Genomic DNA, 21,814 nt, shown 5'->3' on the forward strand with positions numbered 1-21,814 from the left:
GTCATATCACGGGCAGTCATTGTAGTCATACATAACAGCGATCATATTTCGATGGAGTCTTATAAAATTTACCTAAAAGGAAATGTTTATTATACATAGAAAACAATACATTCAGTCTGTCATATTATTATTTTACTGATTCAAGGAAAACACTATTTTAGTAACAATATATTGATATTTTTAAGAAAAATAAAACAGTTAATTAAAATATACACGTATATAATTTTACTTAAATTTGATTGGTTATTTAAAATAAACCAATCAGAAATTAAGTAGTTCAATAATTGGAAATCTCAAATTTTATGAACAATGTAAATGATGTTTTATTGTCATCATTTACACTGTCATACATTAGAATAAACCTGTAAACATTTTTTAGACTAATAACAATGAACAAACAAAAAAGACTTGTATTTCATACAAATTTGTGAATAATTTACAAATTTTATGATTAAATTAAATGTAATCGGATTTATACTTTTGGAATACAAATTCATGTAATTAAAAGATAATAGACCACATTAAAGGTGGGATTATAAATTACATAGATATTATAGCTATCTGTGATTTTGTTATATCAACTTATTCTCATCTACCAAGTTCAGTAAGTGAGTTTATCAAAGTTTCAATATATTAGTTTAAATAAATTTTAACATGGATCAATTGTAAATTTAATTTGAATTGAAAACATGAATCGATCAATTTTAAATCACCATTGAAAACTTGGAAAAACTGGAAGGCTGCTTCATCCTAGTATAGAACTCTTGCATTTAAGATCGATTCATGACTTCAATTGAAAAATCAACAATCTCCACAACCCTATACTGATAATTTAAATTGATTGGTGCATATTGAGTATTGTTGTAAAAATGAAAGTTGAGTAATATAATAATAATGACCTAAATCGATAGTATATGAAGATAAGTATAATTCGTAAAGTGTTTTTTCATGAAAATTTGGCTTTAGCACTGAAAATCAAGAATCATTAGATTGTTATTTACTTTTTGTTTAATACTCCCTAGTTTTACATCTTAATAACTTTATATGGTATCGAATTCATCATCAAATTACTCACTCATTGTGTCAGACAAACGAACAGAATATTTTACTCAACTATGGTTAATTTATCAAATACTGTGACTATCATTCAAATTTGTAAGACAATCACTATTTTATTCCTAAATCGGTCAAGTTTACAGGTAATAGATTCTTATTATAAGTTCAGACAAATTCATTTTACAATTAGTCGGTAAATTGTTCAAGAAGGGTTGACATAAATGTTCATTGATCACTTCTTTTAAATAAAAAAAAATATTTGAATTTTTTTATGGAAATTTCTAGTATAATTTTATTTTCAGAAAAGGGTTTCGTCGATATTGTAGTAAATTATTAGTTGAGTTCATGAGTCCATGAAAGCTAGACCACCATGGAAAACCTGGAAACACTGAACAGCCGTTTCGTCCTATTGTGGGACTCCTCAGCAGTGTGTATTCACGATCCCACCCCGAGGGATTTTAGCCCAGGACCTGCCAGTCCCACATGCGAGCGCCTAGCCTCTAGACCACTAAGCTGCCATCCAGTGGTGCGAATGTCTAACTTTGACCAATCCACGAATTTGAGACACTGTTCACCATTGTTTTCAGTGAGTTACTATCTCAAAACAGACACGGTTGAACTCCACTGGTTACTGCTTCCTACTAAAACTCACTAAAATAATAATAATAAGCAATCATTTAGTAAATACATGTTTATTGTACATACAAATTGTTTTATACCAAAATATAATTGATTTTAAACAAACGAATGAAGAATAACATTTTCAGTAGTTCCATATCGGATTATACGATTAAAAGTCTTATTATTAATGGACGAAATTTATGGTATGCACACCGTTATTTGTTTAAGGGTTTGTAGTTACTCATTGTTGATACTACGAACTGGTTTTCATCAATCTAGATTTGCATCTTAAGAGAAGTGCCTCAATATTACTTTTACTTAAAAGTTATATTGAGATTGAGTTGTGACTTACAGTTAATTCATATTTACACCATGTACCAGTCAATGACTGTCTGAACTCAGTAGCTAAATAGATAAAGCGTTTATGTTTTAAGTGAATGATTCTGAACTCGAGTTTCCCTTTGATCATCACCACTGAGGTTCATGTTCATGAACAGGACAGCTGTCAGACACAATCCAACTTCACCAAGTTTACTGGAGTTTTTAAATTACAAGATTAGTATTCAAAAATGTCAATAAAATCAGTTGGTTAACTTTTGTGAATTTGAAAATGAGTAGTACGAAACATGTACTAGAAGCAGATTACAGATTAAATAAAACAAAAATGGTCAACTTAATTCTAAATAACATGATATTCTGAATCAAAATAGAAATTTAATTCCTTTTCTTCACTTTACGGTCTTCATGCCCTATGAGTCAGTGATTATTTCCATTATGAAGTTATATAAGTACACTCACTGTACGTTTATTATTCCCTTTCATATATTCTTTATTTAAATTTATTTGGTTATCTTTTTATGTCTGAATATTGAACTTAAGAATCACATCAATCTTCGCTACCACTTAACTAATATTTCACTTTTAGTATAGGGTTATAGGTCATGGAATTTTTCTAGATTTTAAATTACTAACTGGTGTTATTTTGATCACCACTGCAAACCTGGAAGCACTGGATGGTTGTTTCACCTTATTATGAGACTCCTCAGAAGTGAGCATCTACAACCCTGTATCCAGGAATTTTCGATATTCCGTAATATTCTACTAAAAATTCGATTATGTTATAAATTAAATTAAAACTACTTCTCTCACTATACCTTAAATACACTTTTAATAATTAATTTGGAATCTCATTCAACCTACAACCGGATTCGAGCATACACTGAATACCTAAACCATTGAGTTTGCTGCACTTTAAAAATATGTTTTTACCCATAAATTATCCATTGTTTTATGAGTAGGTTGTATTCATCACACTGTGATCTGGGTTGGCGTTTCACTAAGAAGCAGGTAGAATTGATCAACTACCTTGCTTAGTGTGGAACTCCTCAATAGTGTTCACTCACTACTCATCAGGAATCGAAACTAAGTTCTTTAGGTCATATGATGGACATTTAACTATTAGGACTACTAAGAAGGGATCCAGTTTTACAATTTTAAATGCGATTAATTTTCAGCATAATACAATGGCAATTTAATATCATTATCGACCACTGTTTCACTCTCGACTTATCTAAACTTCAACAGTTATGACTTCTCATGGTTACATTTTAAAATTAATTCAGAGATATGACTGGATCAGAGTTCGATGAATATAAAGTTTTATTTATTTGGATCTCTTTAATACAATCGGAATTTAAAATTCGGTAAATTATCGTATGATGTTACTGTGTTGTTAAACTTAAATAATTTTCACTTAAGTTTAACATACTTTTAAACTAGTTTCTGGAGTAATCTATCAATCTATTTCAAGATTGATAACAATTTATTTCATTCTATCCAGTTTCATTGTGATATGTGACTCGTTTTGTAAAATATAATTTTATATTTCTTCTTACATATATCATATCATCTAACGTTATTTTTATCGTATACATTAGTTCATGATTGTTTAATGGTGGTCTAGCTTCAATTTACTCATGATCTCAACTGTTGTAATAATGACATTTATTACTATCTACTCATGTAAGTATGTGATAAAGTGTTAAGGGAAGAAAACACACAGTGTTTTGAAGATGAACATTTTCTAACCGTTTTTCTTGTCATTTCGATTAGATAATAACAATAATAATTCCTATTAAATATGTAAACAGAAAAGTGTTTATCAGCTGACCTGTTGTAATCAAATTTGATGATGATGATAATGATAATATTAGTTAGTTTAATCAAATGTTAGAATGATGTAATAAGATATGCATATTTTCAATTTGTTAAATCAACATGATTTTCACTAAACGTTTCACTGATAAATACATTTTAAACGGTGCAAATCATTCAACTGTAATAAGAATTTAGTTTATCAAAATTCAATAATATATTTTTACAGTTGAATGCACAAGTCGATTTAAGCTAGACCACCATTAAAAACCTGGGTGGACTGAACAGTGGTTTTGTTCTAGTGCTTCTATGTATTCAGTGGTGGTCTAGCTTAGATAGACTAGTGACTTCAACTGTGAAAATACAACGATCTTCACAAATCCCCATAAAAATGAAATTGAATGATGATCATTGGATAGTTAAGGATAGTTGACATCAACTGATATCCAGTACAAAGCCATTGAGGACTATGAAACTGTTGAATAATCATTTCTTGTTAGCCGATATATTCTAATTGATAGATGCACACGATTCTATCTAGAATCAAGCACACTACCTTCATATCTTGGGTTTACAATTCCAATCTAAGTGAATTAATTACATCGAGCAATTATCATCTCATGAAATCAGTAATACTTCTCCCACTATATAAATGGTTAAACTTTCCCAGTCATATATTTTCCTTAATACGTCATTTATAAATTTCCGTAGAACTACTTCAAATAAACAGTAATAGCCAGCTCACTAATGAATTACTTCAAAATATTTTTTATGCTCTAGTGGGAAATCGTAACTGGCAGAGTTCGAACTGATCTAAAGTGGAATAGTTGTCAGTGATGAGGCTAAATTATCCTTGCGGCATATTGCGAACCGGCTGATTAGGTAACTGTGAACCTGAATGCCAACATGGTAATTCTAATGGTGAAACATTTTCTGCTAGATGTGGAGATTCTTGGTCGCACTCAAAGTGGAATCGTGTATGAGCATTATCGAAAATTCCCCATATTAAAACGAAACAGTGGTTCAGTATTCTCTGCTTTTTAACGGTACGCGTAATGAGTGAAATCTATGACAAAAATAAACTGATTTCTATAAAACTGTTCAAATGAATATCATTTATTCATTTTAAAATTAGCCATTAAAATGCACAGTATTTGTATGTAGCTAGTAGTTGTTGTGGAGATTATGTATTATCTTTTCAAGAATAAAAGCCATCGCTAAACATAGATCAACTAAATAATCCCTAAATAGTTAGAACATTCAAGATTTCTGGTTAATTAATTTGATTACTTCTTTAATAGTTTTAGAGATGTCTCTTTTTACTAATGGATTCACGTAATTTTTCTAGTCAATAGACATTTTTTATTGAGAAAGAGCTATGATCTTCTTTACATCACTTTGGGAAACTAATTAATTCGTTATATTCAGTTCATATGCTAGTATAACTGTTAGTCATATGTATTTAATTTTAGTATGCTTTAATTTGACCAAAAGATAAGAACGAAATGTTATCGGATAGCTTGGTAAAAATGCTTCTTAACTAATTTCATTACAAAGTAAAACGAATTATTGAGGTGATTTGTGAAAAAAGTTTAATGTATAGTTTAAAGATGATTTATATTTACCATAAAATGTTAAAATGCAGGTTGGCCTACGTGAAAAGCTGTCTTTAAACTATATAAATCTGTTTAAAGAATGTTATTGTAAATAGTTTTCTTAGACCAATTCCGAGAATGGTTTAACGAACTTTTAATGAGAAATCTGATTGGTGGGTTCAATCAAATTGGAAATGAGGCAGCTTGTATTAATGATTCTGGTCAATAATCTTATTACATTACAACTTGACTGAATTTGAAAATGTGTATCTGTGAATTCCAGTTTATTTTAACGTCAATCTTCGTATTACAACACCTGAAAGTTTCAACGTCTCCACCTTAAGTAGTCTGTAGATAAACAGTGATAACCTTTAGCTAACTACTATACATATACAAAGATACCATTAAGAAAAATGCTTTTATACATAAGAGATCAATAATTTATGACAGTATATGTTTTATGGGCTGCTGAATTCTTTTTAAGTGTTAATGAAACCAATTCATGTGATCTGGTAGTCTTTTCCACAAAAAAATGACTAACTAGTTACAGCAACTGAATTTCTAAGTTTTACTATCCAACCTTTAACTAATTTATTGTCTATATTTTTAAACATTTGTAACCTCATGATTACTGTCAAAATATTGATATTTAAATAATTAATTGGTATCTATGATTAAATGTGTAAGTGATTTCAACAACAAAAAATAACACTTTTATAATAAATACCCTATTAACCATGAATTAATGACTAGTTGAATTAACACATGCATGCAAATTTATATGCTTGAATAGGCTAAGAACGATGACCAATTTCTATATAAAACTTAACTTTTACCTTGTCTTTATATCCTTGTTTGCAATAACATTCATTATAATAATTATTCAGTTTTGTTTATACTGCATGTGTATATTCTCACTGTTTGTGTCCATAGTATTGACACATTGATGAATACCCATTTGTTTTACTCTGTCCATGTTTATTATAATGCATAGGTTGATTTCATAGTATGAATGATCATCTGGTCACTTTAATGCTTTAGACTAAATGACTGCTACTACTACTAATACTGATACTACTACTACTACTACTACTACTCACTAATCAAGCACGTGGGTCATATAAGTAAATGAGTATCTTTTCTTAATTTTCTTTTAGGTACAAAAGCTAACTGAAGGATTTACTAATAGAAACAATCGTAATAAAAATTGATATGAATAGATAGAAAACTTCTAATTAGATGTGTATATATAAACAAATACACAAAAGCATACATATATATATATATAAACAATAGACAAGTAGGCCTGTCAATCAGATTAACTGCCACGCCTGGCTTCTTTCTCTGTGATTATAGATATGAATAATTATGACTACATATTATTCCTGGGGTAAGACTAAATCATAATGACTCATTAGGTTGTTTTTAAGCAAACAAAAAGCAAGAGCGATTTAATTTAAACATTTCTCTTTCTACGTAAATTTGGTTATTATGCTCAAAATGAGTATGGTAAAACCACTTCCAATAACAATTGAGTATGAGTTAGTAAATGATTTAATTGGAAAATAATGAGAGAAATACATCATTTAGGCAGAGTGAGTGAGAGATAGATGGTAAGAATTAACGTAGTTACGTTTCATTATTTGTTTAATAAAGACAATAATGATGAATAATCAACATTGATTAAGATGGCAAATGAAAATTTGTATATTATTGCTTACTGAATGAAAGTTATTTAGTCATTATTTTTCTGAAAGAAAGACATTTTATTCTTTACGTTGAGAAGGTTATGATAAATCGTAATTCTATATTGTATTCATTCTCCAACTCATGTTCTAATTCAAAGAAAGTTACATAATTGTTAAGAGGAGTATTGACGCACTTTAATCAGTGACAAACTGTTTCAAGGTTACAGATTGGCATTTTACCAAGACAAGTAGGACCATGTGGCAAAGATGTCATTGAGTCAACTGACGTCAGAGTACAGGATACAGATGACTACGTCTAAACTTGTTTGATAGAAGCCATTCAGCTCTAACGCCTAAAAAACATGGTCAATACTCTGTGATCAGATAATGTAAATATCTTAGTACTACAAGAGGTCAGCTATGGTTCGAATAATTAAAAGATTATATTTCTGTTTGTAACCACTGTATAACATGGTTGTAACTGCCCAAGAAATATCCGTCCCTAATGTTTTTGTTTAAAAAAGAGTCAATAACATGGAACACCTTACTACTCTCAGACTAGCTAGATTATATGTGGATTTTATGTCAGTTTGGAATAAGTAACTCGATAAATCGGAAATACACTGGTTAATTTGATGATGATGAACTTCGGAGAGTTTCATGTTTGGCGTTTGACTAGAACCTGAGACTTTCAGCATTGCGCGCGATCGCTCAACCTCCAGACCACTGAGCCGACATCTGAGTGTTAATGTCGAACTTCAGCCAATACACGAAATTGAGTCACCGTCCACCATTGTCTTCAGTGAGTAACCACTTCACACTAGATTCATGATCTCAATCAAAACTCACCAATTTCCATAACCCTACACTGATAAAATATTTCTCTATAATTAATGAAGTTTATTATTAATTCAGGAGAGATCGAACAGTTTATAGATTATTAACCCTTTATGTCACTTTTGCAAACGTTTGTTTCAAGAATTCCTATACTAACTCAATAGCTTAGTGGTTAATGCGTCGGAATTCGAACCAACAGGCACTTCCTTCTAGTCTCAATGTGATTATCAACACTGCGATACAGATATAGTCAGCTGAGTATCATGAACTCTAACATAATGCGTGACGAAATCCATCATTTTGAAGTGAATAAATCTCCAAAACCCATTAAAATAAGAAGAAAAAAGGTTTATTTCTTATTGTTGTTATTATTATCAACATCGCTATCGACTTGTTGTTTATGAACTACATTTGAAATGTAAATTGTTTACAGATTTGATATTTTTGCTGTTGAATATCGATTAATTTTAGAGCTATATTTCATCGATGCTTTGAAACCAGTCTTTTTCTGGTAAATAATAATACATATTGCATGTGACAAATGAAGGCCTAGTTTTGTTGATCAATCAATAACTATTTCATTGAGTAAACGTTTTCGATTGCAAAGTGAAAAATTATTTAGTGCATTACAATCAGACTTCATGTTGTTAACAAATGTGAGATAGAGAGACAGATGGATGGAAACTTAATCAATAATGCACAGAGTATTTTATGGATATCACTTTAAAAAATAAGTCAGAGTGTGAGTGGGTGGAGGTAAGCAAAGCGAAAACAAGGTCCTAGGTTTCATCCTATGCAACACTCATCACCAAGGGTTACATGTCATCTTAAAGACACTGTTGTTCACTGACGCACTCGAACCCTGAGCACTTAAATTCACATTCTAAGATATTATCACTGCGCTAGTCGAACAGCTACTGACTTTCTACAGGGCTAGGATATTTATCACATAATGTTTACCAAGTAGTTATTAATGTCATGTCATGTGCTGAAGCCTTGAAATTGATAACTTGATATAAGTTAGGAATTTCGAGGAAAATATTTTAGTCATTAACAAGTTTATTCAATTAAACAAGTATTATATATCACTATAAAAAAGCATTAGGGTTCTTACTAAGTATCCAGATATTACTTAAGTGAATAATAAACGTTTATACTTTAGCAAGTATATGTGACAAGATTTGTGGTAAATTCACCGTCAGATGTTTGCAGTCGCATAATCACACCGTCGTTTATTGAAATGTGAAAATCACACATCAAATACATTATTTGCACGTCTTCGATAATGATCTCTTAAAAGCTTCATTGTTCCTTTATTCCTGTTTTTTTCTTTATCACTGACAGTTTCCTTCTCTCTTCTCTCCATTTCAATATTCTCAACCTTTTTCTCACAAACATTCCACATCTAACTGGTTTACATACTACTTATATCTGCAAACATAAGTAGCATACACCATAGTACAAATAACAGCTCTCGTGAAATTACTTAGTCTCCTAAATTCTTTACCTTTTTGCAATCCTAACCACACTGTAGTGCTACATGCTTCAATTAACAGGTATTTGATTTCATTTCTTTAGACTGAGTATGCAAATGCCATTTGAACTCTCTTGTTATTATTATAGCTTTTGTGACCACATCAAATTAGTATTCAGTTGCAATATATTTTTACAAACAGGATTTCCATAGGAAAGACTCAGTCACTCATAGATGCACTCACTTCCTATTGACATCTATGATAAAAATAGGCTTTCTTCGGACATTATTTGGACAAGAATTTCGTTCTAATTTTTACTAATCACAAACATTTCGATTATATATATATATGTCAAAAGTACAACTGTTTCTCATTATAAATTCAATTTTCCCCAAAGCATCGATTGCTTCATCAAGAAATCCCCTTTATATATATATATAATCTTTCTGTAGTTTCCAAATTTATCAGAATGAAAATTCACAGAAACGTAAAAGCAGGAAGAAATATAAAAACTGAGACTATGACGGTAAAGAACCATTTACAACAACTCAAAATAGACACAACAACAACATGAAAAAGAAATTAACCAGTCACAGATATAAAAATAAAACAGTGAGGAGAAAGTAATCATCAGATTTTCATTACTTTAAAAATTATTCATAGTAAAATAAGAAGATAGAATTCTGACTTAAACTAATGAATTCTTAACTACTTGGATCATGTCTAATGTGTTTGTATTTTGAATGTATGCGTGTATATTTGCTTAAGCATATCTGTTAAGTGGTTATCTCTATCTCTATTCATGTTTTAAAATTAAATAGATTTTTATGCAACTCTTTTGTTTTCTTTATCTAAGTTACCTGCGAAAGGTTTTGTCATCTTTTCTTTAAAAAACAAAAAGAATTGAATTAATAGTTAGAATGAATCAGTTACAGATTGAATAAAACACTAGTTACTATAAGCCAGTTCATACAATCTGGATAATACAATAAACAGACATTATCAGGTAATAATAATAATAATGATAATAATGATTTAAAAATAACTTACTATCAATAATATCTAAGACAAAGCTGATATGTCTAGACTACATCAATGACAACTTTTCACTTTGGGGATTTCATCTCAAAATAATTCATTACAAAGGATATGATTAGTTTAACTAAAAGCTTTTGTACATATTAGTTTAAGTCGTAGACAGTATTAAAAAACGGATTGATATCAGTTGAGGTATCATGAAAAAACTATAGAGCAATAGAAAAATGTTTCGTCTTAATGTTATTATTGTTATACTATCGTAAAAATTAGTACTACTGTGATAATAATTGTTATCATTTATCAAGATTTATTGCTTATATTGTGATCATCATTGAACAAACTATTCCTTTACACTTCAGTAAAATTAATATTGTTTTCAGTTATTACCTAAAATAAAACAGGGTAAAGCTTCCGATCTAGTTTCGGGATTTGATAATTACTTATTGTTGTTTGGAATCAACATTATTAATGTTATTTTTAGGCGAAATTTTTTTGAGCAGATGTCATTTTTATGAGGCTAGGAATAATTCAATGTCATCGGTGACTAATACCTAATTACTTCTAAACTGATATTATAAATTAAATTTTGTCTGAATATCTCAGTGACTAATATTTCTTGTTCATGGGATCAAGAATAATAGTGTCTTTCATCTTTATATGTAAGTCGCGGTACGAGATCAAGAATAAATGTGACATTCTAACGGTAATGATTATATTTTGGTACAGTATAGGATTCTCAGCACAAAGTATTTCAGTGAGTTTCCGTCTCTTATTTCTTGATCGATATTGACGATAAATATTCAATGATCGTCAGTTAGATATTAGCATTTCAGAAGTCAACATCTGAATAATATTTAATCTTTCCAATGCTTATTGCCATTCATCACGATGTCTCCAATTGTCAATTTTTGTAATTTGTACAACGAAAGGTCGTAAACGTTTCACAAACGCACCTGAATATGTTATGCAATTAATTGACACAATGATCTATTAAAACAAACAAGGAAATAGATAACTTGCTGAAATATGTAGATGGTATGAATAGGCAACCCAGATATAGCTAAATGACTTAGTTATAAAATAGAGATTATATAATTACTTAAGATGGAATTGAGTTATCAAACTTGTCAGCTAAATTTGAGAATATTAGATATATTTTAATGTCAATTTGCATAGAGTTTTAATATTCACTCACGTGTGATGCATTTTCTCAAAAGAGATGTAATAACAGTAATGATAATTGTGATAGTTTCATCAATGAGTTATACATTTTATTTCCAAGTAGAAATGATAAATAGATGTATAGCAACAATATTCATTGAAGTAGGATAACAATATCAATTCGTTTTGTTTTGTGAATCCTCATGAACGTGATGTGAATTAAGAAAACTTATTAGTCTGATTTAGAGGTTATATGATAGAAGATAAACAAAGTCTTGGTGGCTCTGAATATTTGATATAATAAATCTTTTCACTGAAGTTATGGATATATAAAGTCAATAAAAAAGTTTACTTGAAGATAAGATTTACCAAGTATTAATAGACAGCAACATAGATTATATAATAATTTCATAAATGTTTAAACATTGAGTCAGTGACTAGTTTGCAAAGTTGAAACTATTATAAATTGCCTTCTTCTCACACCCAACACTGTTGAACTCTACTAGTCACGGTTTCTCACTAGAACTCTGGTGGCCGGATCGTTGATGCTTACTTCTGAAAAGTTTCACTCTAGGATATACCGGTTGCCCAATGTTCTCACGTTTTCAATGGTTGACTAATTTATATTGGTTTGTGACCTCGTTAATGAACAATAATCTCCATAACACTCATACTGTCAATTATTAGGTAATTAGTTTGTAATATAAAACAGTAAAAAAGTTCACATTAAAATATCGTATCAAATGGTGTTCGTTTTACAAGAGCACCAATGGGAATTCCAGAACTAAGACAAAACAGCTGTCCAGTACCGGCTCATCTTTAATGATTACTTAATTAGAGTCATTTCATGATATAAACTATACAATGCTAAACGAGCTAGTAAGTAAATTCAATGAAGTAACTTTTCTAATTTCATTGGTGACAAACTTTTTGTTTTCTTAAAGCCAAAATAAGTTATTTACATAAATCGTAAAGTTATCTTACATATTTAATCTGATATATTTGTGACGAATGAAAACAGGTAACAATACAGAAAACTATTTGTTATGTGTTATAAAGAAGTTCATAAGTATTCTGTTAACAATTTGACGGAAGTATTTAAAAAAAATATTAATATGAATACCACGGTCATTAGGTTAAATTACAATGCAAAAATGATACTTATGGAATTATTTCCTACAGGGAATAAATACAATTAAATATTCATTCTATACTTATCTACTGATGTGTAATTATCCTTCCTGGTGGGTGTATTTTTTTTAGAAATTGTTACATTGTCAATCAGTATCAATAAGAGCAAACTTTTGTCAGTCAAATGACGTACAACGTGAATGTTGGAAATGATGAACTGATGATTACACTGTATTTGTTTGTTGATGACCTAAATAATAATAATAATATATATCACTCAAATGTTTACTGTGCTACAACTACTAAGTCTAAATAGAAAAATAATAAAGATAAATATTAAAATAAACAATGAGAAGATAAACTGATGAGTAAATCCAAAGAAAACTAAATGTAAATACAAAAATTAAGAAAAATAGTCAGTATGAAAAACAACTAATATGTATAAGTAACTTAATGTTAAGTTAATCATTGTTGTTAATCAGTGATACAAGTAGAAGTATACGTATCTACATATTTTTTGATTGAGATCATGAACCGATTGATGCTAGACCACCATTGAAAACTTGGAAGCACTGGACGACCGTTTCGTCCTAATATCGGACTCCTCAGCAGTGTGCGTCCACGATCCCGCTCATGGGATTTGAATTCAGGGCCTTCAGTCTCGAGCGCGAACGCTTAACCTACTGGATCACTGAGACGGCATCCAATGGTGTTAATGTCTAACCTCAACGAATCCACGAAATTGCTCGACCATCTTCCATTGTACTGAGTTAGATACTTATCTCTATCTGACATGGATTAGCTCCACTGGTCATGGCTTCTCACTAAAGCTCAGAAAATTCCCTCACGAAGCTAGTCATTAGTGGGCGTGATCGTGTATGCGCACTGCTGAGGAGTCCCGCGATAGGGCGAAACGATCTTCGAGTTCTTCCAAGTTTTCAGTGGTGGTTTAACATCAATCGGTTCATGATCTCGATCAAAAACTTAATAATCTCCACAACCTCTATACTGATAATTACATATTTATCGAAACACATACAAATACATCCATACATATGTATGGAAGCTTACATTGGCCTCAAGTCTGAGTGGTCTGCTAGAATGATAACGACGATCATAATGATGATGGTGATAATGTTGATAATGTCTATTAAGGTGAAAATAATTAGCAATAAATATTTAATGTCAATGAGTCATTTGTAGTGCTACTTTTTGTTTTCTAAATTAATGTATTTATATTTCTCTTCTTAAAAAGTTGAACATAGAGAAACAAATAGATAAATAGAAAGGAAATCAACACTTATGATTGTGAATTAGTTTCTTTTTCTCTTCCATATTCTCATGTTTATATGAGATTTAATTGGGTGGAGTTTGAAAATAAAGTCAGTTAAAATGATGTTATTACCTATTCTTTTTTTATTCTTTTCATTTAACATTTATATCATTCCATGGATTATTTAGAAAGATAAGTTTGCACGTGTCTAATATAGATGAATGTCTATTCTCAATAGATAATACTATTCAAGATATGTATAAATGATAATGTAGAATGTTTTTCACAGTTAAAGTAAAACACTACTGAAATGATATTGTATATATAACGTTAATAATTCATTATAATAAAAAGCTAAGTACGCCTATAATTCGATATAGAACATGTGAATAACAACTATTGTAATAAAAGAAAACAATTCATTTACTATGAAAATTATTTACTTTCATTTATCATGAATATCCCACCCAATTTTCATAAAATAAATACATAAGTAGATTGTAATAGTTGAATTCATGAATCAATTGAAGTTAGACCACCATGGAAAAACTTAAAGAACTGGATGGTTGTTTCATCCTAGTATGAGACTCCTCAGAAGTGCTTATCCATGATCCCGCCTGGGTTAGAATCTTGCGGCCGTCCAGTGCTTCCAGATTTTCCATGGTGATCTAGCTTCAATCGACTCAGGAATTCAACTATTAAAATTACTATAATATCCACAAAACCACTCTCTAATTAAAACACATAAGTAATTGTAAATTACCTTTTTTTCTGGAAAATAACTATTGTTAATTGATAATTAAGGAAATTATTTAGAAATTTTATGCATATATAAAGGACCGGAAGAATAGTTGTCAGATGAAATTTTTCTGGAAACCGTTTTAATTCATAGGCGTTATTCGTGATAGTTCTGTTTTAGTTGGGCTACTACTAAAAATTGAAGTGTACTGAAGAGTTATTTTTTCGTAGTATGAGATTCTTAGAATTGTGCACTCATTACTGCATCAGGGATCCAGTTCAGGAAGTCCCTGACTCAAGGATAAGGTTTAACTTAAAGATCAATGAGCTGGGACCTTTTGGTACATATTTGTGACCACTCGGTTTTCAGTATAGCGTGATAACCAGCTGTTGTCTTCAGGGCCGACTGTTTCACTCCACATATTCTTGAACACTTCGAGAAATCATATTGAATTAAGTCAGTAGCGAGGTAAACACCATACTTTAGATGAAAGGGATATTTTATGAGATATAATAAGTGTTACTATGGTGAACCCTTATAAATCGATTTTCTTTTACGAGTGACTCAATTTTGAAAAAGAAAGCTATGTGGTCTTATCGAAATGAGTGTAAATAGCCCCGTTGGTCAGGACCAAACTAATTTGACATATTTATTATGTAATATATTAAAGAAAAACCCAGATTCAAATCATCATTTGTTTCTTTGTAGCATATAGCTTGTTCAAACTGATACTCCCATTATTTACCACAGTGAAAACATTACTATAAAAATTCCAATTTTGCGCTTCTAACTGATCAGTAATCTTACAACATATCACAGAGTTAAGCATTCGACGGTAAATGACAATTTAGAGAAACAGGAAGAGAATATTTCGTGGTTCATGCATTTAATATATAAGGTGACTGAAAACAATTACAGAAGGATACCAAATAATTATTGCTAGAATAAATTATAATATATATTTTCTAACAAAATGTATGTTCAAACTGAAATTATTGAATTGGGACATGCCTTATGCTGAGATAACCAAAAGTATAATCTCAAAACTGTGAAACATAATATATATATCTAGATTGAATCATTGAAATTTCTTAAAAACAAAAAATGAGGCATCTTTATTTAGCCAGAACCGTCATTTTCCAAGGAAAAGCGGATTAAATTTTACCTCTCTCAACCTTTTAACTCAATTAGATAAAATGATTATTAGTTATGGTTTAGTTACAACTATTTCTAGAAAATGTAGAAATAAACAGACAGTGGATCAATCCATGTGAGAACATGGTGAACTGTTGTTTTCTAGGTCGTTATCAAAAAGTATACTAACATGAGATAAATAACTTCTCAGTGTTTGATTGAGATCATGAACCGATTGATGTTAGACCACCATTGAAAACCTGGAAGCACTGGACGGTTGTTTCTTCCTATTGTGGGGCTCCTTAGAAGTGCACATTTCCGATCCCGCCCAGTGGTCTAGAGGTTAAGCGTTCGCGCACGAGGCTGAAGGCTCTGGATTCGAATCCTATAAGCGGGATCTTGGACGCGCACTTTCGAGGAATCCGATATTAGGACGAAACAGCCGTCCAGTGCTTCCAAGTTTTCAGTGATAGTCTAACGTCAAACGGTTCATGATCTCAACCAAAAACTTAATAATTTCCACAACCCTATTACTGATAACTTCTTAGTGCATAACGTTGGAAACAGTAACTTTTGCTTTTTAATTTCAAATCTTTATATTTGATTGTTTGATGCCATCAGTGAAAGATGTACAACTTCTTTTAAATTCATTATTATAGTTAGGATGCAAAAATATGTATTGAGGCAAATTAGTTAAATAGGCTGATTGTAGCGTATTAACCTTACAATATTTACGAATGTATTCATACTATGAGTAATTGTTTATTAAATAAATAAATACTATTTAGTTCACGTTTTATTGAACATCTGACTAATCAATGTAAATAAAACTCATCAAAGTTGATTTATTTTTTGGTTAAAAAAATAACTGTTCAACAGGCATGTAGTCTTTTCCTCTTTGCTTAAAGTTAAGTTGTTTTGATGGTTGCGTCAAATGAACTTAGAGGTTATCAGTCATAACTATATTGATAATATATCATGCATATATCATAGCTACTTAATTAAGAATTTAAGATTAAAATGTTGAATTTCGAAAGTTTATACAGATGCAAAAACCTCTCACTTTTATAGCTTTTGTGTTATTCGCCTATTCCCTAGAAAGTGTACTTGTCATGATCGTTTTTTTCATGAAAATTAAATTTCATTTTTAGGTGGATCATAAACAACAGGTTATTTCTTGAAGTTAAGCATCTGAATAATGTTTTGTTCAAAGATTGATCGATATTATCCTACTGTATAAAGCAGATTATTTGTAAGACGAAACAGTCATACGCCAACTAGTCAGTGTCGTTAAATGTTTATATAAAATCAACAGTGGAGTTCAACCATGTTGGTTGTGAGACAATTATTCACGCCAGGTAGTAGAGTCATTCAATGTTTAGAATTCACTTGCATTACGTATTGATGCTGTTGAATTCTGACCTAGTGATCTAGAGGTTAATCGTTTGCACGCGAGACCATATCCAATCACCCGATGCCAAATCGTGAATTCTCACTCTTGAAGACAAAAAGGTTGTCTAGTACTTCGAGAATTTTAATCGTGGTTTAACTAAGATTAATTAGTGATTTTAAAAGCATCGAAATTCTAGTCTTTACAAGATATTAAACTGATAAACTATAATAGATCCTTCTTAAATTATTATTCTAAATGAAATTAATATTGACATGAGAATTGTGAATCACAATTGCTAAAATTATTAATTATATACGTAAGTGAAGATTTATAAATTTAATTTACGGATTTAAGAAAAGGTATTTAATTGATGTGAACACGCTTAAAAAAGTGTCATCATTTGCTTTTGTTCAAAATTATCTTCAGTCAATTTTTGAAAACAATTTTTCATTCACTATTCAGACTATTGAACTAGAGAATGAATTATAAAAATTAGAAAATGTATTCAACAAATCAACCAATGAGTTGTTATAAGGCTTTATCTTGTATGCATTTTCGTGTCATTCGCTAGTATATAGAAAAGCAGGAGGTAGTTTCTACTTAAAAAAAGGTACATCTAATTTAACTGATTACAATAATTTATATTACGAACTAATCATATATAGACAACTATTGGGGACTCGGAAACACTGGACAGTTGTTTTGCTTTAGTATTAGACTTCTCAATGATGTATATCTATAATCCCACTGTGAACTGAATCCTGGATCCACAGCTCTTGTGGTGACTTCAGATGATGTGAAGGAATCCTTTACTAGAACGAAATAGCTATCCAGTGCATCATGGATTTCAGTGGTTGTTTAACAATGGTCAGACAGTAATGCAAGCTATGAAATTCAATAATCTTCATAGAGAAAAATATTACGTATTCATGTAGATTCTCAATTTAATCCTATATTTTCAATAGTTGAGATCATGAGTCATTTGAGGCTAGACCACTACGGAAAACCTGGAAGCATTAGACGGCTAGTGACTGGCTTCAAGATGTATATCATAGAGTTCTAGTGAGAAGCACTGACCAGTGGAGTTCAACCGGATCAGTTGTGAGATAATAACTCACTGATGACTATGGTGGATGTATCGTTCAATTTCGTTGGATGCCGGCTCAGTGGTCAAATGGTTAAGCGATTGCGCGCGAGACTAATATGTCCTGGGTTCGAATCCCTCAAGGCGGGATCGTGGATGCATACTGCTGAGGAATCCCACAATAGGACGAGACGGCCGTCCAGTGGTTCTAGGTTTTCCATGATAGTCTAGCTTCAATTGACTCATGATCTCAACTATTGAACTTACTACAATCTCCACAAAACCCCTTCTGATATTAATTCTATATGTTGCTCATAGGCTATCAATTCGAATGAACACGTATCCTATAATTTTATTCTAAAGTCTTGAAGGACGTTTTTAGGTTTACTAGTAAAATTCATTTATTTTACATTAAATTCAATAGATTTTCATCATCATCGTTATCATCGTCATCTTTTCTCACTAACCTCATCTTTTATAATTATCAAATAAATATTTTCTTTGGAGAAACCAAATATCATTTAAAATACTTTTCTTCATATACATCTATATATACTACTTGATTTCACTCGCCACTATTTCCAATCTCTTTTGCTCACTGTTCTCTTTTACTTTATTTTTCATTTTATTCGTTAAATCTATAATGATAATAATGACGATAAGTTTGCAATGAAATTTCAAGAAGAAAACAAAAGTTTAATAAATTTTTCATTGAATTCAATAACTTTATTTTGCTGTTAAATCAATAATTATAATTAAAATTTGTTTATTTATTTTATCTTACCTTTCAAATTAAACAACGCGATACAACCAAACAAGGCAAATATACATAGATATAGATAGATATATACAAATATAAAGCATCTCTTCACTGAATAAAAATATCTTTTCATGTATATATATACAAAGAAAGATGCAATGATATAAGTTCGGAAGCTTAAACTTATCATTGATGTTGAGAATTGAGTGTTGATATTCTGGTCAGTTGAAGAAGGAACTAAGTACTCATAAGTTGAGCTTCATTATTTCTACCTTTGATTAGGCTACACAGTTTATTTGTATAGTTTTGGGATTACATATTTTTATTAGTTCGCCGTGCTTATGGGTTTAAACGAATCATAGGATTTTGTATATCAAGACAAGTATATATATTATAATGAATCTATCAGAAACATAGTTCATAATAAGAATGATTTCACTAGTCAAGGCTATAAGTTTTAATTATAAAGAATTCTACTTTCTTAGCATGTTACGGTTTCAATGATTTTAACTATTGAAAACAATCTATTTGCATATTGCTATATTATCTTAGTGGCAAAATAACCTCAATCTATCATAAGTTATATTCGTGAACTCTCTTATATTAAGTCAGGTTTTACTTAAATAAATGTTTATAAATCCCAGTTTACATTGAACCGTCAAATGACGTTTACTTGTACTGAATGCTCACTTCCAAACACAACACAACCATTTACTGGTTATGTTATACCTATTGTTAACGCATACATTACACCATTCCACACCCATTTTTTTTCTATGAAATAAACAACTAATTTATCATTTTGATTTTCGCTTAGCTAACCAATTAAATAATTAACTTAATTTCGATTTATCAATGATTGAATTTGATATTGTTTGTATAAATCATTTATGTGATATAGTATACATTTCAATTAAACTAGAATAATGATATTGTTTTCATATTCATATAAGAATCATTATCATTTTTCAATGTCCTCAGCTAATGTTTGTTTCTTTGTAATTTATGTTCATTATTCAATATATGATTTCTATATAGAATATTTTATTGTTTTGGTATTCTATACAATGATTAAATAATACAGAGCGTAATTAAGGGATTGAAAGAGGAAGATAGAATAAATAGGAAAAAATTGTCGATTCGGATTTTTTTCCCCAGAAAAATATTGATAATATAGGAAGAAGGTCGAATATGAATTTGTATTGTATGGGTTAATGTAATAATGATGGTGATTATAAAGCATAATGATAACAAATAAAAAGTGGGTAAATGAATAGAACTGAATATTTAAGTAGGAGTTCAATGTTAGATTATGCAATAAAATGATACTTATAAGGATTTTTATTATGTTTTATTTAGTAAGGAATGGTAAAATCTAGATTGTACATTTGGACCTATTTTTTAACTTATGGTTAAATGAACTAGTACTGACATTGACTCTAAAACTTGAACATAGTAACTTCCAATCCGAACACTATTCTAATTTGTTATAATAGCCACTAAACTGTGAAAATCGGCAATGGTATGTTGTTATTGATGAGGGCTTTTCAACTTTGATTGTTGATATGCATGACAATCAATAATCATCTGTTTATAAATGTGGGTTGTGTGGATAGATAGTCGCTTCATTACAGTTTAAATGTTTAAGTTAATAGCAGTTTGAAAAATGATCCACTTTGGACTCGTCAGTGGGACATATATATGTGTATATATCCACAATGCTTCTTAAGTTGTATGCTTTTAAGTTATCTGAACGCGATAAATAATGAATGTTTAGACTATTGTTCACGATATTTGCATTGAATTTTATCCACTTTGTAATATGCCATTAATGTGAAGCTTTATCCATTTAGTTCAGACAACTAACTAATAAGTTTATCTACAAATAAATGTGTTTTTTGACCAGATGTATCCTATTCAATGTGATTTTACAATAACAGAAGTTCAGTTATTAATATATTTATGTTTAAATCCAGTTGTTTCTGCTCTGTTTGTCATAGAAATAGTGAAACGTTATTTTTTTGCAATCTGTAACTTTAATCACAGTGTTTCATTGATTAAACATATGAAGAATACGTTTTTACTGTCGAAACTTTAATTAATACCTAATGTTCTTGATGAAACTATTGGCTGTATGTACAAAGAGCGGGGTCGCACAAGACTTACACTCAATGTTTTATGATGATTTTGCATAAAAGTACTGAACTGAAATAGATTCTGTTTGATAAGATAATATGCTTTATGTTACTGTGTATCATGTGTTAAATAGTCTAGTACATTTTCACTAGTGAAGGAAATAAATTGCGTGGAATTTCTTAAATGACACATTTTCGATCGAATTATTAGGCCATTTAATAATTATTTAATATCAGTTTGCAGAATATCTAGGTGAACTATTACCATCAAAATCCCATACAAAGCAATTTTTAGCCCTGAGAATTCTTGAAATTCCTTTAATCTTTTAAAATTTCTCTTTCTATCAGAACTACAACTATTGTAGTTCTTACTTTGTTTTCACTTGTAAAGTGGATGATAGCTTGATTTTTTTGAGGGACTTAATCTCCCTTCAGGACAACAGATACATCTTATTGATCAATATTATCTAGCATTAAATCTTACTGCGGTAGTAATTATGGATCTCTTCTATCTAATGGATAAGAATTCGTATATTCAGC

The 21,814-nt window shown here is 30.2% G+C and overlaps 1 protein-coding gene across 1 annotated transcript in view; it reads left to right on the top strand.

The window, feature by feature from the left end:
• The first annotated feature begins 325 nt into the window (after window positions 1-325).
• The window catches only part of MS3_00006350 (uncharacterized protein), a 63,858-nt gene continuing 42,369 nt past the window's right edge, over window positions 326-21,814 (top strand). Inside the window, exon 1 of the mRNA XM_012936258.2 lies at window positions 326-604. The gene's annotated coding sequence lies outside the window, so the exon portion shown is untranslated. The remainder of the gene's footprint in view (window positions 605-21,814) is intronic.

The sequence above is a fragment of the Schistosoma haematobium genome, chromosome 1 (genome assembly GCF_000699445.3).
Source record: "Schistosoma haematobium chromosome 1, whole genome shotgun sequence".
NCBI lineage: Eukaryota > Metazoa > Platyhelminthes > Trematoda > Strigeidida > Schistosomatidae > Schistosoma > Schistosoma haematobium.